This window comes from Myotis brandtii, unplaced genomic scaffold, assembly GCF_000412655.1.
Source record: "Myotis brandtii unplaced genomic scaffold, ASM41265v1 scaffold668, whole genome shotgun sequence".
Taxonomy (NCBI): domain Eukaryota; kingdom Metazoa; phylum Chordata; class Mammalia; order Chiroptera; family Vespertilionidae; genus Myotis; species Myotis brandtii.
In genome coordinates this window covers 4571117-4597307 of record NW_005370597.1, presented here as the reverse complement: position 1 = coordinate 4597307, position 26191 = coordinate 4571117, and the positions used below count along the sequence as shown (strand labels likewise).

The window sequence follows — 26191 nt, the reverse complement described above, 5'->3', positions numbered from 1 at the left end:
AGCTGGATAATCCACCAGTCATTCAGCAAATATTGATTGACTGCTCACCCCGTGTGCCAGGCACCGTGAGAGAGGTTAGACATACAGCAGTGAATAATGTGAGGCTCAAACTCCAACAACTCCAGTGGGCTGGAAGACAGTCACATAACCAATAGTGTCAAGGTTCCAGATAAGAACCAAAAAAAAAAAAAATGCACACAATGAAACAGTCCAAATGTCTTATTACAATTTAGGGTGAATTTTAATTGTGACATGGGTCAAAAAATATATACTATCAGGCACCATATTACATCTGTTCCCTACAAAGGAATTATACTAAGATTCAACTCTGCACTGTTTTCGCCAACACACCCAAAGAGTTAATGTTCAACAGTGGGCTAAAGTTCAGCACTGATGGGAGTTGCTGCCAGATCAATCAATATACACCAGGATGAAGATAGCCTTTAGAGACAGACAGATTCCAGTGTGATACCACCAGAAAACACACACTCACAAAACTGAAGATGCATGGACATCTAGCCGGCTGCACTTATGAACTGTGAATATGAGTCGTCAGGCAAACTAACTCTCAAGACAAATGTAAGACTACACTGGCCTACTGTTGACAATTCAACAGAAAGGTGAAGAGTGAGCCAACTCTGGGGAAAAGGGAAGAAAGGGAAGAAAATGGACCACCAAAGGCCTCTGCAAGATAACCAAAACAAGCTGAGAAGTCAATGCAATTTTTTTCTTAAAGCCCACGATGATACTCTTAGGAGGAAGTCCTTATGAGGAATGGAGTTGGTTAGTAGATTAATCATTGATCTCCTCCAACTTTTTATTTCCTTCAAAGGGTTGGGTCATATGCCACTTTATGGCCAACCTAAAAGCTCATGTGAATTACTAAATGTACATCACAAATCCTTTTATCTAGATTTGACTCAACTTATAATCAAAGGGCAATATACACCAATAAGTAAAGGTCAAAGATGAGAAATATTACACTTAGAGGCACTCTATTTTCTAAACAGGTTATAAGAAAATTAGAGGCCCAGTGCACGGATTCGTGCACGGGGTGAGGAGCGGGGGTGAGGGGTCCCTCAGCCTGGCCTGAGCCCTCTTGCAACCTGGGACCCCTTGGAGGATATAGCAGTGCACCAAGCACCAGGCGGCCAGGGAGGAGCCCGAGTCAGGGCCGGGAGCCATGCTGCTCGTGCTCATCCGGTCCCACTGTGCCTGCTGCTGCCGCTCCACTCGGTAGCACTGCAGCGGAGTCAGGAGAGGCTTCCACCACCGCAGCTGTGCTCACCAGCCATCAGCCCGGCTTTTGGCTGAACGGCGCTTCCGCTGTGGGAGTGCACTGACCACCAGGGGGCAGCTCCTGTGTTGAGAGTCTGCCACCTGGTGGACAGTGTGTGTCATAGCAACTGGTTGACTGGTTATTCCGGTCATTCAGTCATAACGGTCACTTAGGCTTTTATATATATAGATATGGCTTTTCATAAAAAGTCCTCCAAGCACAGAGTAGGCATTGGAAATTGACTTAACAGATGAAGAGCATTACCCAGTGCTTCTCAAATTTTAATGTTCATACCAATCACGTGGGTATCTTGTTAAAATGTTAATTCCAATTCTGTAGGTACCAGGAAGGGCCAGGATCTTGCATGTGTAACAAATTTCCAGACAATGCTGATGCTGCTGGTCCAGGAGCCATAATTTGAGAAACAAGGACCTGGACCTGCCGGTCACAGTCCAGAGAGGAACAACTCCCTTGCAGTGAGGCATCTGTTTGGGGTTATAGATGGCCCAGAGAATACAGTCGAAGCCGAGGACCGCACTACCCACTCTAAGCAGCATTCCTCAACGCAAAGTCCAAGAATCACCTGCTTCAGTCACCTAAATGCTTGTGAAAATACACATTTCCCAGTATGGAATGGCTTCCATTGCAACTGATACATCAAAATTTCTGGAGAAGGAAACTGCATTTTCAACAAATAACCCCTGAGAAAGTTCCAATGCACACTAAATTTTTAAACTAAAGCTAAGACCCCTCCAGGAAAAAAAATCAAAGTAAATACACTCAAAAATTTGCCTACAATAATATTAAGGGATTCACAGACCTCCTGAAAACTTTCCTGGGCTTTCAGGGAAAAAAAAACCCCTGGTCCACCACTCACTGTTTCCTAACTTCACTCGATCACATACCACCTTCACTTTTTTTTCTAAATCCACAGTATTTAAAAGTTTTACATAAACTCATTTTTACTGACATGTAATATAAAAGGAAATGTTATATGTAACAGTTGTGAAATTGAGGGTTTGATCCTTAGTTACACGTTTTCCAAATAAAATATATAATTATCAATACAAAAATTTTTGTTATTTTATCACCAAAAACCATCTCTCGCATCACCTATACATAAGAACTACTCCTCTTTGGGAAACACTGGTTCATACAATCCAGGAATCTGGGATCACCAGAGGATTTTATGATGCACTAATGGACTGTGATGTGGAGGGTGCCTATTCTGGCAATCCCAGATGACATAATAGCCTCAGTCTGCATACACCTGGCAATGCTGGCTACGGGAGAATAAAAGGGGGCTTTTCCTCCTACTAGAAGGCCAGGAGATATGACAGGTATGGAGGTGACTGACCTCTCCCTATGCCCTTTTGTGACCTGCCTGATCCCATCAATGAGGTGAGCCAATCCACCCCACCCCAACCCTGCTTCCTCGCTGCATGGACCGGAGGTGGGCCAACCTGCTCCTCTCCGGAGAATTTATCATTAGTGCACAGAGGACCTTGTTCACTAGTGCTGGAATGCTGGACATTCACACTGAGGAGTTTTTCATAATTGGGTTGGGGTGGCCTCTTCCTCCTGTGCGCACACTGAAGCCAGAAGCTGGTCTGTGGAGGCAAGTGATAGGAGACCCAGCAGCCCCAGAGAGAAAGTGCACACACCCTGGTTCCTGACTTCCCAGTTCCTGGTTCCAGGCCAGCGATACTTCCTGCCTTCAGGGTCCATGGGACATCCCAGCATCTCAGCAACGAATTTCTCCTCTTGGCTTCAGCTGGTTTGAGCAGGCAGCTGCTCCTTACAACCCAATCACCACTAAACAGAGACTCCCTGTGCTGCACGGCCCTGACTCAGATGGCCAGGTGGAGCTGAAGAAAAGCCAGGAGCCAGGAGTCAGGGTGGGCATCCTTCCAGATACACCCCAAGAGAGAGGGGGCTGGAACCTTCTCATAGGGACAGGGAAGGGGAGTTGTAATTGAGGGTCCTCCACATCACTTCAGGTGACAGGTGCCACAAGAAGGAGCTGATACAAGGTTACAAGCAGCTCTTCCTTCCTGCAGATCGTGGGGAAAGAATATGAATTATAACAAACACAGCTCACATTGACTGAGTGTATTAGCATATGAGCTAGGCTTTTTATAATGATGATCTCATTTATTCTTCCTGAAAGTCCAATGAAGGTGGAAACCAAACTCAGAAAAATTAAATGATTGCCAAGGTAATACAGCTAATAAAGAGAGGATCCAAACCCCAGAGTCTGAGCTCTTACTCATCATGCTGTGTTACTTTATGAAATGATATTAAAGGACAGTGCAGAAACTCCAATTAGAGCTAGTGTCTGAGTGACAGCATAAGGTGCAGCCAACAAAAGATCCTCCCTCCAGCAGCCCTGCCTCCTGTGCCAGTCCCTGACCCCTGCCAGCAATACCACACCTATGGGCACAGCACCAAGAAAATAATGGTGTACAAAGGCAAGAAGCTGAGAGAAGGTGTGCCAACTGGCTGGAGCATGGCTTGGCTGACCTGGCTTTGGCCCAGGTCACAGACAGAGATGATTAAAGTAGAGTGATTTTATTTTTAAATAGTAATTGGTACGTGGCATTGTCTTTTGTGGTCCCACATGGGATGGCAGAGCAGATACACTACCAGGCCAGGCAGATCTAAAGAAACCTGCCAATAGCCATCAGAACACCTAACAAACACTGGAAGAAAATCCACATTCCCAGGCTTGGGAGAGGGTGACGCGCTAAGGGAGAGAAAGCAGGACCTTAATTACAACTCCAAAGCCCATTCTGATGCCCCTATTATTCATATCTCATTCCTAAAATCTAAAGCCCAGAGCAGGCAATTAACCTGTCAACATTCACCAATCAACTAAAACTCTGATTATCCAAACTCCAAGTAGATCCAAGTCTGGTGAGGAATTTTAAACAAGACACCTAACTTTTCCATGTTTGTGTGGCTGATTTTACTTTTAAAACAATGCTGATGGACCCACTTTCCACCATCTTTGCAAGAGGGGTGAACAGTGTAATTCAACAACTCTGAATGACCGATTTGGGAGAGTCAGTGAGCCAAGCACTGAAGTTGTGCGGATCTACCCACACCAGCTCCCGAGAGATGGGCACTTACTAGACGGCTGCTCAGGGTGGGGGATGCAGTCTATGGTTAGGGAATGGGAATACCAAAGATGGCTGGCTGAAACAGCAGTTAACCCAAGATCCAATCCCGCCCACAGGCCACCTAAGGTACTCTTAGCCTTCATCATGTCTACAGCAGGGAAACCAATCTTATGATCCAAAGCTTTCAAGGCACAATCCTCTTGGGGTCTCCCCTCCTGCATCTCCGACTCTTTTTCACTTGGCTCCCTGCTTCCTACTCTTACCTTCAGAAGAAGATGGTCCCCCAAGTTCTACCCAAACCTCCTGCTTTAAACTGAGTATTTGTGTATCCCCAAAATTCACCTATTGAAACCCTACTCCCCAAAATATCGATATTAGGATGTGGGGCCTTTAGCAGGGAATTAGGATTAGATGAGGTCATGAAGGTAGGGCCCTCATGATGAGATTAGTGCCCTTATAAGCCAGGAGAGAGCTTGCTTCCTCTCTCTGCTCTCTGCCACAGAAGGATACAATGGCAAGTCTGCTACCTTTGGGTTCTCACCAAAACTGACCATAGTGGCACCGGTATCTCGGACTTCCAGCCTCCAGAACTGTGAGAAATAAATGTCTGTTGTTTAAAAGCCAACCAGTCTGTGGCACTTTGTTACAGCAGCCTGGACACACGAAGACACCCCTTCTCTCACCCTTAGTTTTAACAATAACGCTCTCCCCTTGCCAACTCCATTCCTGCTTTTCCACCTGCCAAGCTTCATCACCTGAATACTGTGCTGGCACCTCCCTCCCACTTGTTTCTCCACCTGAGTTCCTCATTCTGGCACAGGGAAGAGAACTAACATTTACTGAACTTCCAACACCTGCCAGGCACTGTGCTGGGTGCTTTCCATGTTCTGTATTTAAGAGAATCATTAGTCTCGGGTGCCCAAGATCCACAATCCCATCATTGTCTCTGTCTCCCACCTCTAACCAGTGGCCAGGCCCCATCTATGTTCTTTCTCATTATTTGACCTTCACTTAAGCCCTCTTCTTCCCATTCTCTGAGTTTCTCCCTACCTGGCCTCCCCACCCCAGTCTTTCCTCCAAGTGCACCATCTTAGAAACTACCATCTTAGAGCCCATGGTTGATCACATCACCCCTCTGCTCAGGACCTTTGAAGGCACATCCCTTTTCCTTCACACCAACCAGAAGTGCCTTGCCTGGCTCTCACAAACCCTCCAACTCACTGCCCACTGGTTCCTTGCAAGCCTGCTGGGCTCCAGCCGAACCACCTGACTCCCATCCCTGAGGCCAGGCTATACTTTCCAAGCCTTTGCTTACATAGTTTTCTCCATCTAAGGGGCCTTTTTCTCCCATTTCTTCAGGCCCAACTCCTCTTCCTCCCAGGCCCAGTGTGGACATGGCATCTCCTACAAGATGCCTTTGCTTATTCCTCCCATGTAGCATCCCCCTCATGTGAAGTCTGGCTTCACAGGTTCACTCTGCCTATGGCACTCTTAAATGGTGTTCTCCTCTGAGAATGAATGCCCCTTTGGAGCAGGGGCTGGATAGGCTTATCTCTGCAGCCCGCAGGGTACCTAGTATAGCTCTTTTTAACAAAACAATATCAATTCACTCATTCAACACATATTGACTCAGTGTCTACTATGCACGAAGGTGTTATAGGATGCTCGGTATACATGGTGAACAAAAAAAAGACATGGTTCCCACCCTTATGGGCTTCCCATCTAGTGAAGTGACAAGCTTTTTTTTTTTTTTAAATATATTTTATTGGTTTTTTACAGAGAGGAATGGAGAGGGATAGAGAGATAGAAACATTGATGAGAGAGAAATTTCGATCAGCTGCCTCCTGCACACTGGGGGTGTGCCCACAACCAAGGTACATGCCCTTGACCGGAACAGAACCCGGGACCCTTCAGTCCACAGGCCGACGCTCTATCCACTGAGCCAAACAGGCTAGGGCAAAGTGACAAGCTTTATTAGTCAAATCTTACCCAAATGAGTATACAGTTAGCATCAACTCTATGCTGCAGAAGTAAAGAACCAGTGTCCTATAGAAGAAGCACAGAAGGACAAGCAAGGCCAACCAGAAGAGTGAAGCTGAGATGAGACTGGGGGGTGAGTGGTGAGAATAGGAAGTGGCCAAAATATTCTAGGTCCAGCAAAAAGTCGGTGCAAAGGCCCTGTGGTGGGTGGGAGTGGGGGCCAATATGACGGAAGTCTGCAAAGCATGTGGGAGAAGGATGCAAGAAGGTGACAGGGTCATCTCAATAAATGTATAGAGTAAATATAAATACATGACCTTCACCTGATTAACATACCTTTTTTTAGCCAATAAAACTAACCTTAAATCTATAGCAGAATAACAAATATAATTTAAAAAATACTTATTTTCCATTTGAAAGAATTTCCTCCTTAAATATGAGTTCAACCCCCCCTCCCCGCAAAATAATAATAATAATAATAATAATAACAATAATAATTAAAGTAAGTTCTCCTGGCTAACTGAAAAAGTACATGAGATCAGAATCTGATAAAAATGCCATGCTGTTTTATTCTTAATTAGAAGCTGGACACCAAACTGGGAAACAACCTGCCAATCATCCTGCACTCATACTAAGAGCAGAGGCTAACAACTATTGAACATTAACTAAGGGTGTTACATGCATTATCTCATTTGATCTTCACAAAATGAGGCAGGTAGGAATATCATTCCCATTCTACAGATAAGACAACTGAAGCTGAGAGATGAATCGTTGGCCCAATGTCACACAGGTGATGGAACAATAAGGCCAGGATCTGAACCAGGTCAATGGGACTCCAGAGCCTGTACCTTTAACCACCATACACACTGCTGCACAAACTAGCTATACTGTCAGCACTTCTGGGAGCATTTTTATTTTTTACCTCCCCTTGTTGCACCACATACTTAAGCTACTAACCACTGACAATGCAAAAAGGATAACATGATCTCTGAAGGAATGCAGTCAAACTTCTGGTGTCAGCTCCCTTCCTGTTCCAGGTCTCCCTCAAAACGCCCAACTTTTCCTCCAATTTTAATAAAGAAAAGTTTCCCAGTTCATTGCAATACTTAATATCCTGAGAGAACAGGAATTGGAAACTGATGAATCTTCTCAGGCTACATCTCAGCCAAAGTCAACAGACTCCAAACCTCTCTTATAGGCAGTCGCTGTTTACAGAACATGTAACCGGAAGAGGGGGGTTTCAGATTACTGGAAAACTCTAGCCGTGGTTTTCCCAACTCTTCATAAAGTTCTGAGTCTTGTCTGAAGGACAATATCACACTTTCCTTGTCAACAAATCCTTCCCCAAACTATCTCTACCCTTCTGTCTCAAATCCTGTCTGTAAGTAGCCAAGGCACAGGGTGGGTGAAATTGTGCATCTACTTGTGGCCTGGCTGACCTTTCTAGGATCAGCCAACCAGCCTAGGTCACCACCAAGATCTCATTAAACTAGTAATGGTGGCCACCACGGAGTCAGTGCCCAAACCTGAAGCTGGCTCACTTTCTAGAACTCCTACTACCCTCAAAAACCCATCTGAGCAACTCAAGGCCTAGGTAATACAAGTGTATTTTGGAACTGTATTCCTGAACCACACTGTTACGGGCTGAACTGTGTCCCCCTAAAAAGTGTATGTTGAAGTCCTAAGCCCCAGTACCTGAGAATATGACTGTATTTGGAGATACGGCCTTTAAAGAGGTAATTAAGGTAAAAAGAGGTCATACTGGTGGGCCCTACCTAATCCAGTATTACTGGTGTCCTTATCGTAATTAAGGTAAAAAGAGGTCATACTGGTGGGCCCTAATCCAGTATTACTGGTGTCCTTATAAGAAGAGATTAGGATTCAGATAATAGCAGAGGGAAGACCATGTGAAGACACAGGGAGAAGACAGCCATCTGTAAGCCAAGGAAAGAGGCATCAGAAGAAACCAACCTGCCAATCCCTAGATCTCAGGCATCTAGACGCATAAATTTTTGTTGTTTAAACCTTCCAGTATGTTGTACTTCGTTATGGCAGCCCTAGCAAACTGAAATGCACACCGTTCAAGTTGTTCCTAACTCTAAGTAATTCCCCTGCCACTCTGTGCAGGGCACAGGCAGGCTGGTATCCTTTCTGAAGCAGTCAGCCTATCCAGTGATGGTGAACCTATGACACGTGTGTCAGAGGTGACACGCGAACTCATTTTTTTGGTTGATTTTTCTTTGTTAAATGGCATTTAAATATATAAAATAAATATCAAAAATATAAGTCTTTGTTTCACTATGGTTGCAAATATCAAAAAATTTCTATATGTGACACGGCACCAGAGTTAAGTTAGGGTTTTTCAAAATGCTGACATGCCGAGCTCAAAAGGTTCGCCATCACTGCTATAGTATGGCCACTGGGCACAAAAGTCACAATTAGACAGTCCACTGAGTGCTTGAGTCAATGAAGACTTCTGTCTTTCAGGGACTGTGGGCAGATTGGGCAGACCCAGGACAAAAACCTTATGTCTGTTTTGTTAATTACAGAATTGATAAATAAAATTTTTCTTTTTAGAAATGAATAGAATTAAAATTGAGTCAAACCCATCCAAAGACAGATGTCTAGACTCAGCACCCATATCTCTGTTCTAGACTGACTAAGCTTTTCCTGTAGCAGTAATAAAGAACTGTGTTAAACAAATCCTTACAGCACACTGCAAGGCCAGGATTTCTGCCCAAACACCCTCAATACTACAGGAAGAGAGGAGGGGACACTGGGGTGGGAAAAGCAGAAGAGAGGGGAGCCTTTCTCAGTTAACAAAAGGACAAAAAAATCCCTCCACAAAACGTCATCCAGAGCATGAGAATGTCAACTCATCACGTAGTTAGGTGTTGAGTAAGCTTATTTCAAGAGTGACCAGTAGTTTTTAGAATCCTATGATTAGGATATGAGGCTCCAAGCCATGCAAGATTCCTAAAGGTTGTGGGGCTTCAAGAATTACTTGCAGGCTAAGAAGCAAGGAGAGAATATTTCAGTTGGGTGCTGCTGAAGCTAAAGCAGCAGGAGGGGGAGCTCAAAGCCTGGTACAATACTGGGCACCTAAGTACCATAATTAAACAGCTAGCATTTATTAAGCAACCACTGAGCCAGGCCCTGTGCTAAGGACTCTTCGGCTGCGCCAGCTCACAATAACCATGGCAGGTAAGGCTATTATTACTCCCATTTAACAGCTTAAAATAAGGCCAGAAGAATATGAGCTCGGTGAAAGCATGTTTTTTTCCCCATTTTGTTGGTTAATATACCCCCTAGAGCATACAGCAGTGGCTGGCTTATAGCAGGCACGCAATGTTTATTTGTGGAATAAATGAAGAAAGAGATTACTTGACAATGTCACAGAAGGAGCTGGCCCCGGATTTGAAACCATGCTGTCAACCTCCAGAGCCCACACTCTGAGCTTCTGCTCTGTGACACATGGTAAAAAAAAAAAAAAAGTTGCTAAAGAGATGGGGGGAACTCCCGGCACATAAGACAGTTTGGTCCATGGCACGTTTCACAGTATCTATGCCATCTGCTCCTCAGCACTGGCAACGTTACTCTGCACCCAGAGTACAGAGCAATTATTCAAGGGACCAGTGCCCATAGATGATCACGGAAAAGGACAGCCGAGAATGCTCCCTTCCCTTATACCTGTGACACTCCCTGAGGCTTCACACACAACAACTTGTGTTGTACCCAGTAACTCACTGTAGTGTGGGAGGGGGAGATGGAGGAAACATTATTGGAGATTTATTCATCTGACTCGCCAGGAATCTATTGGCTACAGCTGGTTCAATCTACAAAGGAACTTCCCAAAGTGTGATAATAAGCACACCAATTTGCAGTGTACAAAATCATTTTAGGTGGCATGTAAATAAACATTAGAGTTGATAGATTGAGTTCTATGGTTACTTTGGTTTGGGGCAAATTATACTGGTGTTTTATTTATAGCCAAGTTATAAAATACTCTTATAAAACAAAGAGTGTCTTTTCAAAAAGAACAAGTACATCCATTTAAAGAAAAATATTAGGTGAACAATAGAATAGGTGTTACGTCAATGTGGCAGAAAATCATGATAGAAACACGTGAGTGACTAAAGTTTGGGAAATATGGTTTCCTGGAACTTTCTAAGTTCTCTGTGTCATATGTTCCCATCCCTGCAATTCACCCATCCACCCAGATGTGCCATAGATTAAAAGGGAGAGAATTTACAGAGAATATGTTTTAAATTTTCCATCAAAATCTCTTAATAAATGACTATACCTGAGAGAGAGAGATAGATTGATCGAGATTGAGAGAGGCAGGGAGAGACTGAGAGACAGAGACAGAGAGCAAACACACAGACACAAAAGGCATGTTCATGAAGATATTATGAAGTTAACAACAGGGCTTGACCTGGGGCTGAAGTCCTGCCCTCTGCCTGGAGAGAGCTGTAACACAGAGCTCCCTTTGATGCTAAATTCCACACTGATTCTTTCGGCTATTATTTTATGGCATGGTAGCTTAGCTCAGCCCTGTCCAAAGCATTGTACTGAGGTCTCTGGGACCTGTTCCAACAAAAACACACAATGAGGCCTTCTCTCTCTGATAAAGCCAGGCGCCCCTCCCTCTGTGATCGGCTCCCCTACTCCTCCCAGACAAAAGTAAAGTCCCATTCTGAGAAGAGTTCAGCCAGCCAAATGCTGCCTTCTCCTCCTTACCTTCCCCATTGGGGATGATCAAATTTCAGGTAGGCTGTGGGTCTAGGGTGAGCTGAGCTCCAGGACAGAACCTAGGGGTGTGGTCAGCTCCAGGGGAAATAAGAGCACCTTCATGGCTAGAGAAGGAAAATCTGAAAGGGAAGCGATGGTGCCACAACCTGCACCAATCCAACGTAAACCCCATGAGTGGAAGGACTTGCCTTATTCATCTGTATTCCCACAGCCATAAGCAAACAATGTCTGATGCTCAGTAGGTACATAGTAAACACCTATTGAATGAACAGATGAATGAATGGGTGATGAATGAATGAATGAGTGGGTGGGTGAATGGATGGATGGGTGAATGGTGGATAAATGGCTCCAGCAGGGCCGGGAAGAGTAAGTGAAGAGGAGGTATGACTGTAAGATTATTTTATCCCTTTTTGCTTGAGAACTAGCAACTGTATAAACAGGAGACCCCAAAGGACTAATTTTCCCTTTTCACAGCCACCCCTAGCAGGTGGTGCATAAACAGAGGAACTTTTTGACCCCTGAGCCATCTAGGCTCAGAGCAGATTGCACCAAACCAAATGCCTTGACTCTCCAGATCATGCTCAGATATCCCAACCTGTATCTTGATCTCTATCATCTGAAACAAGGAAGAGATGAGCCATTCAGGGAATGATAATGACTTGCACTCACTGACTAGATCCCTTCTTCTGAAAAGTTCCAAGTCCTTCACATCCTGGCTTCCCTCAAGGGACTCTATTTAGAGTATATATGTTGTTGTTTTTTCTTTCCTCCTTTTTCTGTTTGCTTATCTGAATTTTCTAATCACTCTACATGAACATAGGTTACTTGAGCAATAAAGATGTCTAACACAGACTGATAAGACACATGAATACAACCATTCAAAACAGACCCTGACAGCGCATATTTACGTTCCATTTTAACATTTTCAAATGACAAAATTTAACACTGCCATTCCATGCAATTGCATTCACCTAAGCCCTTCGAAAAGCAAGCTGTAAATTCCTGATAAAAGTCAAAACTCATGACTTAAAACCAGAACACCCAGTCATATAGGCACTTATAAAAGGGGCAACTAACTGATGGGCTAGGTGCCAGAGAATTAAATAAGTTAAAAAAAACACAAGCTTACTAAGCAATACACCATATATGGGTAAAACATATGTTCAGAGTTCACCCGTGGTAAGAAAAGCTGTTCTTCATCTCTCTTCCGGTGGCAGAAACTTCCACAGCAGCTGACAGGGTCCGAGTACCATCTGTAATAAGAGCTTTTCTTTTTTGTGGGGCTGAAATGGTTCATCTTGGAGCTCAACTCTAGTCTCAAACAGATGGACCAAGCTCTAAGTAGCTCAACCACCAGCTAAGAGGGCCTACATTTCTGCCCAGTCCTGGGATTTCATTATCAATGGCCAATCCATTCCACAAAGCAATAACAAGGAAAGCAGCTGGGCTAGCGATTAGAAGACCTGACTTCGAGATCCAATTCTAACCAGACCCTGCACAATTCAACCACTTCATGCCTTGGAGACTCCATTTTACGAGAAATTAGTAACACCAGCCATATCTCACCGGTTGCTGAGGATAAAAATTAAGGCAAATGTTAAACTGTGTAGGGGAGAGAGGGTAAAAATTAAGTACCACTAAGCCAAATTTGATACTAGTTAGATAATGGAATTTCACCACCTCTAACTATGGCTGAAATCTAGGCAGGAGAGAGAGTCAACTGTTGTTCAGTCCGACGTTCTCCTAAAACACAACATTCTTAAACTTAAAAATAAAAGAAATAAACAGAACCTTCCAAGTTCTCATTTTCCATCCACCTTCCTCACTAGGAAATGGCAAAGCTTTTAAAGTATGGCCAGTGAGAACTGCATGAAGATAGCGAACAATAAGCCCCCAGTTTCCAAGGCAAGCAAGGGGGAAGCCACCTGCACATGGTCCAGCAGAACCCTCTGTCCCGGCTGGTGCTCCCACCCTGTCCTCAGCCCCCCGGAGCTGGGGTTGCAACGTGGGTGTGAACTTGAACATTCTGGCCTTGTATAAAAAAAAAAGGGGGGGGTGAGGAGGACAGCCAGGTCAAAGACTTCCCAAGGCTGAATCAATAGAGCTGTCTGTAGACAGAGGGGCAGCAAATACAGTGTATTAGACACACCAGGCTGTGAGGCTGCCTCAGGGAGTCTTTGTTAAGCATGGCCCAAGGACTCCATCCTCCATTCCCCTTCCACACACAAGACTTCCACAATAAAGCTGGCCTGATGTGCTAGGCCTCTGGGAATGAGATTTGAGGTAGAAATTGCTGAACTGAGAGGCTTGGATTTTTAAGAAAACAGATTGCATTTGGTTTTTTGTTTGTTTGTTTACTTTTTATTTTTTTATTTTTTATTGCTTCAAGTATTACAAAGAGTATTACATATGTCTCCTTGATGTTGTTTTTTTGCATTTGAATTCTAGCTGACCCCTTACTGGCTCTGCATCTCTCATCCAGTGGCAAGTTAAGTGAACAAGTTGCTAAACATTCCTGACCTTAAGTTGCTTCACACAAACATGAACTAACCATACCTTTCTAACACAACTGTTGGTAGGGTCAAATTGCATCATGCCTGAAAGCACTTTGCAGTGTTCAGCTCAATGCATTTCACTCGTATGAACATCACACAGAGCATCATCACTATTGTTATTATTCATTGGGAAAAGTGGCTGTGTGTACTTCAAGATTACGTTACAGAAACTCCCTAACTCCAAGCCTGAGAGGAGCTCTAGTGCTACCTTCACCCTTGGGACAAGGGCTGCTGTTCTGTCCCACAGATCTCACCAGGGGACTGTTTCTGCAGAGCCTCCAGCCTCAACAGAAGACTCACCCCCCACACACAACACACACACACACAGAAGGTGTATACCCTGAACAGAATCAACTGTCAGCTTGCCCCAAAGCTGCAGAAGAAATCCAACCTGCACTTGGTTCTGGCTTCCTTATATTACCAAAGCGACTAAAGATGACCTGTGCCCATCAGCTGCCTGCATTTACACAGAGTCAGGTATCCAAGTAATGGGGTTATATGCTGGGATCGTCCTTTCCTGGTTTCACTAACCTTTTATTTTGTTCTCATCCAGGCATCAGTCCAGTTGCCCATATGCACAATTATATAAAAAAAATGAGAAAGGAGGCAAAACACAGCGACCACCATGGATATCAATAGCTCCCTTCCCAAACCTTCTTTGGAGCAGTGGTTCCCAGATTTGAGAATTTCAACAACCAACTTGAACTAAATACAGAGACACAGACCCACAGACACATACTGTTGCAATATTTTATTATGTCAAGCAAGCATAACCATTTAAATAATATATATATATATATATATATATATATATATATATATATATATATATATATATATATATATATATATATATATAATAGGATATATATATATATATATATATATATATATATACTAGTAAAGTGATATATATAATCACTTAATATTAAAGAACAGTCTTGACTATTCCAAAATAGTAAAAAAGACACACTCACAAAATAAGACACAAGCCTCTGCATTATATAAATTTACTTTTAGGAAAAACTCATATTTTATTGCCCATGTTTTCTCAGCAAAAACTGTGGGACTCGGCATTTAAGAACTGATGTTCCATGAGAAGGTATTGCTCCTTACCCGTTAAGGACTATCTATTAGTGCTGCAAGAGGATAAAATACATCCCAGAACACATGTCCAGAAAACAGCAATGGAAAGAGAAGCCTTCTGCCCACATTGACAAATATGACAAGAGAAGCAGCTTTAGCCTCCAGGAACATCAGGATCTCTCTGGCTAACTCCAGCTCCCTTCTTAACTTTCCTCATTTAAAATCTGTCCAGCTCACCTTTCTGGGTCCTGGTACTTTACTCCAGGTTACTGCTGCTTTACTGGCTTATCCAAACCTCATTCCCACATTTAAGACTTCCTATTAACCCATCTTTTTACCCTCTTCTCTCAAAAATCTGCTCAAGTTAAACATAAATTTACCATATGATTCAGCAATTTCACTCCTAGTTACCTTCCTAAGAGAAATGAAAGCATATCTAAGCTTCAATTGCCTCATGTGGAAAATGGGGATAATCACAGAATCTTGCTCATAGGGCTACCGCGAGGATTACCATGACAATGCACAGAAAGCACCTACCGGTGTTGAGGCAAAGTCACAAAGGAAGTGCTCAGTAAATACAGCAGTTACTGACACCTCCTGGTCCTGTCTCTCTATAAACTATACAGTCCTCAGTTATCAAGGACCAAGATTTTTATTTCTTTTGCATTCGTGTTCCCTAGATCTGCAGACAAGAGATGCTCATTGCTGGAGTCCTGCGCAGGTAAGGCTTCCAAATGGTCCCTGAAGCCTTAGAACACAGATGCCTACACGCCTGTGGACCCCCAACTTCTCCAAGGTGAACTGTGAACATGGCTGCAGGGCTCTGATGATTCCATTCTTGACCTCCTCTTTACCACAAGCTCAACAATACCATGTAGAGAAGGAAGTGCTATCAGAGAGATTTCCTTCTGCCTTATTTCTCAGCAAAGATGTTTGGCTGCGATGCAACCAATGTTTAATGGATGATAGGGCTAGTTGTGAAAGGCTGAGTTTCTATTAGCAACAACAAAAGTCTGGGGGCCACAGAGGAGCTGCAAATAACATCACATCCCTGCATCCTATTCAAAATTCCTCAACTCATTTGTAGTGATCATAAAGGCAGCCAAAGATTCCAAACAGGAGAACCAATGGGATTAAATTAGAGTTGGCAGATTTCACAAATAAAAGTCCAAAACAACCGTTGAGGTTTCAAGATGTCAGTTGCCGGATAGCTGACCAGGAGCAAAGATGAAGGCCCCCGTGAAGTAAAAGAGGCTGAGAATCAGCCCCTCCCAGCTTCTCGCAGCCCAAGTCCGGCAGAAGTGCTTGGACATTCTTGTGTTGATACTCGTGTTTTTTTTTTAAATGAACAAGTGAACCACACAGATTGTCAACATGGGACAAAGATCTACCATCCACCAAAAGTAGAAAAGTTATGAACCCCACAGGCCAACCCCAAAAGAAGGCCGGAAGAGAGAATTAAAGGGAAAGGAAAACAGTGCATGATGGTACCAGCTGAGGTTTTGAAGATGAAGAATCCCAAACAAACTATCCTAGACATGGAGAAACTGAATGAAATGGAGTTTTAATGCAGTACCACAGCCACAGGTAAATGAGAAGGTGCTGAAAGACAAGCATAAAAAAGCTGCGTGAAACCTTTGAACGTATTCTTCAACTCTGAAAAAGAGAATCCAGATATTTACAAAGAACAGAGAAAGCTAGAAGTAGAATATGAACAGAGGAGGGCTCAACTTAGCCAATATTTTGATGCTGTCAAGAATGCTCAGCACGTGGAAATGGAGAGTATTCCTTTGCCAGATATGCCGCGTGTTTGTTCCTTCCAACATCTTGATCCAGGACATTCCACTTCCTGGTGCCCAGCCACCCTCCATCCTTAAGACTTCAGCCTATGGACCTCCAACTCAGGCAGTTTCTATTCTTCCTCTTCTTGGACAGGGTGTTTTGTTCCATGTTTGCCCCCTGGCAGTAAACCTCTAAGTCTGTCCCCTAGTCCACCTCCTCCTCCCTCCTCAAGTCTTACAAATATATGGCCCTAAAGTAAGCTTTGCCCATGGCTCTTCCCCGTCATCAGGAGATGAAGACATGTTATATAGTCCTAAACTTGCTCAACAGGGTCATGATGATGATGTTTCCAGCACCAGTTAAGATGATGGCTATCCTGTGAACATGGATTAAGATAAGCATGATGACAGTACTGATGTAAGCTACATGGACAGATCAGATGGAGAAAGTGAGGGGGATAAATTTGTACATCATGATGATAATGAAAGAGACAACAATGAAGAAAAAAATCAGGTCTGAGTGTACAATTTGAAGATATGCCTAGGAAATCAAGGAAGAAAAAGAAGAACATTAAAGAGCTGAGTCTTTTTCAAGCCATGATGCTTTGAATGGCAGGTCCGGAAATCCCTGAGGAGGGATGGGAAGTAGAGGAATTTTCAGAGGACGATGATGAAGGTGATTCTGAAGCAGAAGAGCAACACAAAAACAGCATAAAAAAGAATCTTCCTGATGGCACATCTGCTTCTTCACAGCAACAGGCTCGCCCACAGTCTGTTTCCCCTTCTCAGATACAAGCACCTCCCATGCCAGGAGCACCCCCTGCTCCACCTTTATGGCCACCTGGACTACCTACAGGCCTTCCTCCTGGGCCACCCCCAGGAGCTCCTCCATTCCTGAGAACACTTGGAATGCCAGAACTCCAAGGAAGGACCTTTACCCCAACTTTAAACTTCAGGACTACCACCAGGCCGACCTCCTGGCCCTCCCACAGGTCCACCTCCAGGTCTGCCTCCTGACCCTCCTCCTCAGGGACCCCCACCAAGGCAACCTCCCCGTGGCATAATGCGCCCACCTTTGGTGCCTCCACTCAGACATGCCTCACCTGTGCTTTTCCCACCAGCTTCCTTGCCAAGTTTTAAGTGCTCTACCCAACTTGAATCAGCGACCCAAGGTGGGTGACACGAGTGCAGCCACCACTGAGAAGAAAGCCACAGCAACCATCAGTGCCAAGCCACAAATCACTAATCCCAAGGCAGAGATTATTCGACTCATGCCCACCACACTGAGGGTCCGTCAGGAAAATAAAGAGGCTACTGCTGCTGCCCAAAGAAAGTAAGAGCATGATCCTGCTGTGCCTCTTGCGGAAGCAGCCCCCAAATCTGGTCCATCTGGTCCCATCTCAGTACAAACTAAGGATGATGTGTATGAAGCTTTTATGAAACAGATGGAAAGACTGCTGTGACAACTTCTGATGCCTGAACATGCTTCTGTTCACATCATTGGTTCATGGAGAAAGAGGCTCTTAGGAAACTTAGGCAAAGAGCTACTTTCACTGTCATGGTATTTTCTAATTTCATTTAAGGTAATATCTTTATCCTTTTCTGGGAATTCACTGCATATAATAAGGAAGGGCATTTCATTCGGAATCAGTTGGTTACTGAAGCAGTTTTACTAACTTCCATTCCCTTTCATACTCCCATTTTCATCCCATCTCTTACCCTCTCCAATTCTTTGGGAACCTGTGATCAAGGGAATCTTTGTTACTTATTTGTTTTGATTCTTATATGTGCTGTGGGCACTGGAGTGAAGATTTTGGTGGGAGAGGGAGAGGATTATTTCACCCCATCTTGCCTTTTGTGTTTATCTTTAATATTTTCTTATAAATATTTTGTAATACTATAATGAAATGAATCATAACATCATTTCCTAATACAAATTGAGAGGTATGGGAAGAAAATGTACAATTATTTGATTAAAATTACTTCCCACTGACCTAAAAATAAAAAATAAAAACACAAGACAGCCAGGTAAAATTAAAGTAAACAAATATTTGAAGACTGACTTACACTTCAAACTTTCCATTGCTTCTCTGAAATTCAAATTTAAGTGGGCATCCTTTATTTTATCTGTTAACTCTGAATTAAATCAATACCACAGATAACTATTTTCTTTCCCTAACACATGAAAATCCATTTTCAATTCAATTAACTATTCTTTAACATATATAGAAAGATAAGGTTCTCTAATGTAGTGGGAGTCTATGTATGAAGCTGGATTAATGGACCTAAACTAGCCACCATTTACTGAGGGTGTGCCAGCAATGTGCTAAGCACTTTGAGCTAATATGCACTATTAGCTCATTGAATCCTCAAAGTAGCTCTAGGTAGGCTCATGTATTGTTATCTCTCTTTCACAGGTGAGCAAACTTAGGCTTAGAGAGGGTGGAATCAAACTCAGGTTTCGGCCTCCCAATTTAAACCAAAACGTTAAGTCTAGGGATCACTCGCCAGACTCAGGTGTCCCTGAGCTAATTCTAAATCTCCAGCACCACAGTATCCTATATAATAAAAGAGAAACATGTAAATTAACCGTCCCTCTGCTACACTCACCAGCCAATCAGAGTGAGTATGCAAATTAACCTCATGCCTCTGTGGAGACTGACAGCAGGTAGGAGGCAGCTCCCAGCACTGCCCGCTTGGCCGTCACCCCGGCGACCCGGGAGCAGGCAAACACCGCCTTCAGGCAGCACCCAGCATGGCCTGCTTGGCCATCGCTGCAGCGACTGGGGAGCAGGCAAAGTGTGGCCTGCTTGGCAGTCACTGCAGTGTGGAGCAGGCAGGCCCTGCAGAGAGCAGAGAACCACGGGGAGCGGGCCTAAGCCATCAGTAGGACATTTCCTGAGGGCTCCCAGATTGGAGAGAGTGCAGGTCAGGCTGAGGGACACCCCCACACACACATGAATTTCGTGCACCGGGTCCCTAGTATATTAACACATTATTTGCGGGTAGTTTTTATCGCGCGCTAAACGGTGGAGCGGGCCATTTGTGTCCCGCGCTCTACTACTTACAGTCAACGTAAAATGTATAAATACGTTTCCCGCATACAATGTGTTAATTATATTTCAATAAAGCTGTTTAAAATGCTTTTTAATGCCCACTTCTCTATCAATAAAACTGAGAAACTTCAATCCACAAAACCTCTAAAGCCACTTTGGTTGGTGATTATAATTGCTTTTTCTCCCTGCCATTCTACTGCCAGATCTCAGCAACTTCACCTTTCATGAGCCTTTCCACTAAAATTAAGGACAGAAAAAAAATGAAGGCGACCAAACTTTAAATGAGTTAAATATTGGTGACTGGGTACAACTCTGTTAAAGGATGCTTTAGAAATAAGACTAAAATCAAAATGAAATTTGAAAAATGCCAATTTCAACACATCCACTTACAGCCTTCATCACCAATGATAATGGAGTTGGGCTACAAATGAGAAAACCGTAGCCGTTACTGATGCCTATTTTCCTAGGCATCAGTTGTAAACAGATGCCTCATTCATATAGAAGGTACCACAGAACAGTTGTTCTCATCTCAACACTCACAGCCTCTGGAGCTGCCAGGGACTTAAGAGGGAACAGATCCTCTTTGATGCTCTTTTCATTCAGTTTTTATCCACTTTCCACAAGGTTACTGAACCTGACCTACACCCACTCTAGTCTCCCCAGACAGATGGCAACTGTTTATATGGATGCTCTAACCAATGGCTAGCATTACAGATGAGCATGAATGGCACGGATTTGATGCATTTTTAAACAATGCAATGTTTCTCCAAGAGGTATCTCGTGGGCTACTCTAACCACAAGAGTTCACGACAAGGCATTTTCATCCTTATTCCTCATCCTTATTCCTCATAAGGAAAACGGTTGCGTTTAGACACAAGAGTAGCCAAAAGCAGGAGGAATTCTTCAGCATATTTGTCTTTGGAAAGCAATATATCTCCTTGGTAACAGTTCTAAAAAAGAAAAGGGGTGGGGGGAGGGACCTCTACTAAATCTTACACCTTAGCAGGCTGTTCTTCATGCAAGGAACTTTTTCTCAAAGGGATGCTTAGGATTTTCGTTTTGTTTTGTTTGTCTTTATTAAAAAGGGGCATCTAATACCTTTCAAATGGATCCCGTGGCTTCCTCATCTATAAAATGGAGATGGTGGTAATAGTGATAGAAACACTACCTTATAACAGTGATTTTCAACCTTTTTCATTTCATGGCAACACATAAACTAATTACTAAAATTCTGCAGCACACCAAAAACACATTATATATTTTGCCAATTTGACCAAAAAAAAATAGGTATAATTTTAATTCACTCACACCAGACGGCTATTGCTGTGTTGGCTGCTGTCACTTTTTTATTTGACAATCTAAGGGAAAAGAGGTCAGAGCCCCTGCCTAAACAGTCAGGTATTGAATGTTTTAAAAGTTCTTGTGGCAAACAGACTGAAAATCGCTGCCTTATAAGGCTGTCTTGCGGATTCAGTGAGAGCGTAAACAGGACTTACAGAGGGTCTTGGCACACTCGGCGTCATCAACAGATAGTAGCTCTGACTGTCACTATTCCCTAGTACAGCACTAGAACTGTGGATATTAACTAGGGGATGACAGGAGGGAGAACTGAATGATTGTAAAACACAATTCAAAAGGCTCATACAGAATTAATTCCATAGCTCAAGATCAAAGAATCAAAGCTATGCCGAGAAAACAATTTTTAAAAGAAAGAAAAAGCAGTCAGCCCTGTACTCCAACCAACTAAATCACACATCCACTGTTCATGTGATTAAAGATGCCTTGAGGCCCTGGCCATGTAGCTAAATTAGTTAAAGCCTCATCCAGATGCACCAAGGTTGTGGGTTTGATCCCTGGTCAGAGTCAACCCATGAATGCATAAACAAGTGGAACAACAAATTGTTCTCTCTCTCTCTCTCTCTCTCTCTCTCTCTCTTCTCTCTCTCTCTCTCTCTCCCTCCCTCCCTTCTCCCTCCCCTTCTCCCCTCCCTCCCTCTCTCCTTTTTTCTCTCCCTTCCTCTCTATCTCTAAAATCAATAATTTTTTGAAAAAAAGATGCCTTAACAACAGGAAATGGCACCTGCAATGAGCTGATGACTGAATTGTACACAAAGACACATACCCTCTCACACTCTGCCCATCAGTGACCTGATGATCCTCATCAGGGAAGATCAGGACCCATTCGATATAAAGGTCTGGACACTTGCTTTAGGTTGGAACAAAGAATGAACCTGGCATCTGGCATCGCTTCCATCTCTCACTGCCACACCCTTGCTTTCCTCCCACCCAGACGCTAAGGCCTTGCAGCTTGCAGGTAGCAGACATACAACTAGGAGTTTCCAAGCATATGTGAGCACATGAGAACACGCTGCTGATTTCCAAGAAGATCCATGGAAATTCAGGAAATTACTGAACATCACAAGAAGCAGACCGGAACTAGACCGGAAAAAGAGCCTGGGATTCTGACGGCCGTTTAATGTAAGAAAACCCCAAATAAAGGAGGAGGGATGAAGGGAGGGAAGGGACTCCAGTGAGTCATAAAGAGCAGAAATGAGTAATCTGTGTCTCTATGGTCCTCCCAGTTCTGCACCCCAACCTTTAAATTGGGTGAATGTATTTACCATTCATCTGCTTAGTCTAGATTTTTTATAGTTATTTATTCTGCAGTAAATACTTTCTGGATAATCATGTCAGACAATGGGAAGATAAGCATGGCTCCTCTCAGAGCTCACATTCAAGGATAATAGAAGGATAACAAGGTACCACTTTTACATTTGTCCTGATGGATCAAGGCATTTTGTTTAACACTGTGCATCTCGCTGCATCGGCCCAATGAATCACAAGCCAGTGAATAAGCAGCTGTGAAGGCAATTGCAATAGTGCTCCTGTGGCTCACGTCACCCTCTGCAGCTCACAGAACAAATCCTGCTGAGAAATTCATAGGGACAAACACCCTCAGCCTCAAAGGATCACTGCCAGGACCTTAGACTCTAAACAGACCCTACAGTCTACATTGTTATTCATTATGAGAAGGACCCAAAATTCAGAAGACAAATCTCTAAGGGGGAGGAGGGCATTAAAATATTCCTCTGAAAAACCCACAGTTGTCATTCCTGATAGTATTCACTGCTGCCAGAGCTGTGACCACAACAGGAAAGGTGACTGAAATTGTGAGGTTGTTAGGTCTGCTGCAGAATATATTCAGGGCATCTCTTCAAGGAATTCTAATTTTGGCAGGAACAGTGTCACCTAAATAGGGCTGTTCCCCGGTTCAGGAAACTGCTCAAAAGCTGTTGGGCTTCAGGGAGACAGCTCGCATGCAGATAGCATGGCAGTGGGTGAAGAGGCCCACATTGTCATCAGACCTGGATTATCTTCTCAGCTCAGCCAAACGTGCTACAGCCCCAAACTAGTCAATTCCTTCCCTTTAGGGTATAGTTTCTGCTTTTATAAAACTGCAAGAACAACAGAAAAAGGAGAAGCATGGGGGAGAGAGAAAGGGGGAGATGACGGTTCACTGATTGCGTACACATAAACCAACAGCAGTTCCCGAAGCCAGCTTTAGGTGATATGATTCAGTTCCCACCGGAAACTCTTTGCTCTTCCTCTTCCTCCTACACACCATGAAGGGCACTTTCGCCATCACCACCCTTCCAGGAAGACTATCTTTTGAAAGGCAGCTGTTGGGCAATCTACAACTTCCTAAAATGATGTACAATGCTCCACTGAAGGGGGAAAACTAAAGCACAATATCCAGCAATGCTCCCAAACAAACCCCTGTTTCCCTGCTGTGGACCAGAGAGACCCAACAATGGCACAAGGTCACTAGATAGGGAAGCCCAGGGTGGCTTCCAGAGGAAGAAACACTTGAGCTGAGATGTGAAGGCAGAACAGTTATAGGAAGGGAGGCAGAGGAGTGCTACATAGAGGGAACTGTGTGTGGCAACGCCCTGTCAGGGTAGGCATATGAGCTTCTAAGGGAGCAGAACAGGGGCCCGTGGCTGAAAAATGCAAAGATGATGCGAGACAGAACTACAGGTGGGCGAGACCATGATATGGTTGCAATCAGGGGCCACTAACGGGTTTTAGGCAATAAGGTGACATAATCAGACTTTCATTTTGAAAAGACCAATGTGGCTACAGAGTGGCCAATGAGCCCCAGTGGTGAATACTAGCATCCACTAAATGGGAACAAGTGTCTGAGACACCAAGAAAGAGAAAAGCTGGGAAGAGAAGAAGGGAGAAGGCTCAGGTGGATGGAAACATCCTGTATCCATCCCCCAAAATATTCTAAGCAGTACCAACATCAACTAGGCGCTTGTAAGAAATGCAGCATCTCAAGCTCCAGCTCAGAACATGTATTTTAACAAGGTCCCCAGGCAATTCAAATGCACAATAAAGCTTGAGAAGCACAGCTCCACGGCAGAGGGGGTACCAGCCTTTGGAGAGCATCAATTATACCACTGAAGTCCTGCATTTTCAAGCCCAGTTTTAAACACAGTCTGCAATGAAGCTGCAAAACCCAAATACCTGCCCTATAGTTTAAGTAAAATGGAATCACACACAAGGCTTGCCATGAAAGATCTCATCCTACGCCAGCCAAGAGGGAAACTAGCATCTACTTGCTCCTTGATCCTGCTAAAACCATGAGTATAACAACCACACAGGGTGACTAGGGCCTTGCTACAAAGAAACATCCTGTATCCATCCTCCCAACTATCCTAAGCAGAATCCAAGTTGCTGGCAAAGCTTCCAGAAGCATCCATGAGTCAGTCACCTTTGAGGGACAGTCCCTCAGTACTCAGCACTATTCACCTTGCCACCCACTTGAAAATGAGCAAAGTCATTTGCAGCATTCATCAATCTTGCAGATCACAGTTCTATCAAGCCGTAAAAACACTTGCTGGCTTAATCACTGCTTTTCTGTGACGCCTAAACTAAGTCCTTTAATCATTATGTGTCCCAGTTTTTTCCCATCTACAAAACAGGAACCCTAGCATTTATGCCCCCAGGAATGCTTTAGGGATTAGGGAAATAATGTTTTCAATGCTCTTTGAGGCTTATCTGTGCTATTTAGTACATAAAGCTTTGATTACGTCACTATGCTACTCAGAAAACTTACCGTGGCTTCCCAGTAGCCGCTGAAAGAAGATAGACTCTTCAATGTGGCACCTGAGCCTTCCACAATCTAATCCCAAAACACTTGCATTCTTATTGCATAGATGTTCCAGTCAACCCCTCCCTAAGTTCACATGTCCTGTTTGTTGAGACCTAAAGTATGAGTAGGCACTGACCAAACAAAGGGAGACAGGAAAGGCACAGGGACACCAGGTAGAAGGAACAGAAATACTCAATGGACTGAAGCTGGGAAATCCATCATCCACTGGAGAAACCGAAACAAATCACAAGGACAGGAGCACAGAGCACAGACACGTAGGCAATGTGAGGCCGAGGGAGTGGCCAGGGGCCAGAATACGCAGGGCTCTGAAAGCCATATCCAGACATCTGGACTTTACCCTTAAAGGACTAGTGGGAAGGTTCTTGAAGGCAACCATCCTATATAATAAAAGCCTAATATCCTATATAATAAAAGCCTAATATGCAAATTGTCCCCTCAGGTGGTAGTTCGACCAGGAGACCACCGCGAGTTCTACCACTCGCTATGACGTGCGCTGGCCACCAGGGGGCGGTGCGGAACATGGCGGGCATCGGTGATGCGGTGCTGGCAGCGGGCAGCAGTGGAGGTGCTGCCAGCCCCAATGGGCCCCGACAAGAGTGGGACTGCAGCAGATGGTGGAGCAGATGAGCAGGTGGCGCCATGCCAAGGCGGGTGTGAGCGGGGACCCTATCACCCTGCCGATTGCCCTGCAAACTGCGACCAGCGGTGGTGGCAGGGGGTGGGGCTGCTGCCTCTTTCCCAGGCACTGAGGGAGTTGGGCAGGGGGCCCGGCCCCGACCCAACACCCTGCAGATGGCAACCAGCGGCTGGCAGGCCCTGATCACCCAATCGGGGCCAGGCCCCGGGCTGGGATTGGAAACTGGGGGGTGGACGGCGGCAACAACCTCCCACAGCGCCCAGGCAGGGGGCTGCGACCTCTCGCTGGCTACCTGGGGGCAGGGGGTTACAGGGTTGGAGGTGGGGTGAGAATGCGGGGTGTCCTCCGAGCTAGGTCTCACTCCCCCTGCTACCTTCCCCTGGGACACCAGGGCTCACACACCGGGGAAGCCCCACGCTCAGATGCCAAGCGCCCACAAGGAGCCCGCCCCACACCTGCGCAGCCTCTTTCGGGTGAGCTGGGCCACAGTGGCCAGGACCACAGGGGCCGGCTAAGCTCCCTGTGGGTTTGCACAGGAGCCAGTCTGCGAGGCCGCCGGGAGAGAGTGCACTGCCCGCCCGCCTTCTGTGCGACGCCGCTGGGTGGCCCAGAGGCCCATGCTGCGCCCCAGCCCGCAGCGTCCAGATGCGCTCACCGCATCTCTGCATGGGGACTCAGGCATCGTGACTCAGGTGGAGGGGGGTGCACAGGGACCTGGTGGTCCAGGTGCTGCCCAGGGCCCAGAGGTCAGCTGGGACCTGACC

General features: G+C 44.7%; 1 protein-coding gene and 1 pseudogene across 1 annotated transcript in view; one reads left to right on the top strand and one right to left on the bottom strand.

Annotated features, from left to right (window-relative positions):
* Positions 1–26191, bottom strand: part of ARHGAP26 (Rho GTPase activating protein 26) — a 409256-nt gene that overhangs the window by 356382 nt on the left and 26683 nt on the right. The window lies entirely within an intron of this gene.
* Positions 14669–18556, top strand: LOC102258389 (annotated as a pseudogene).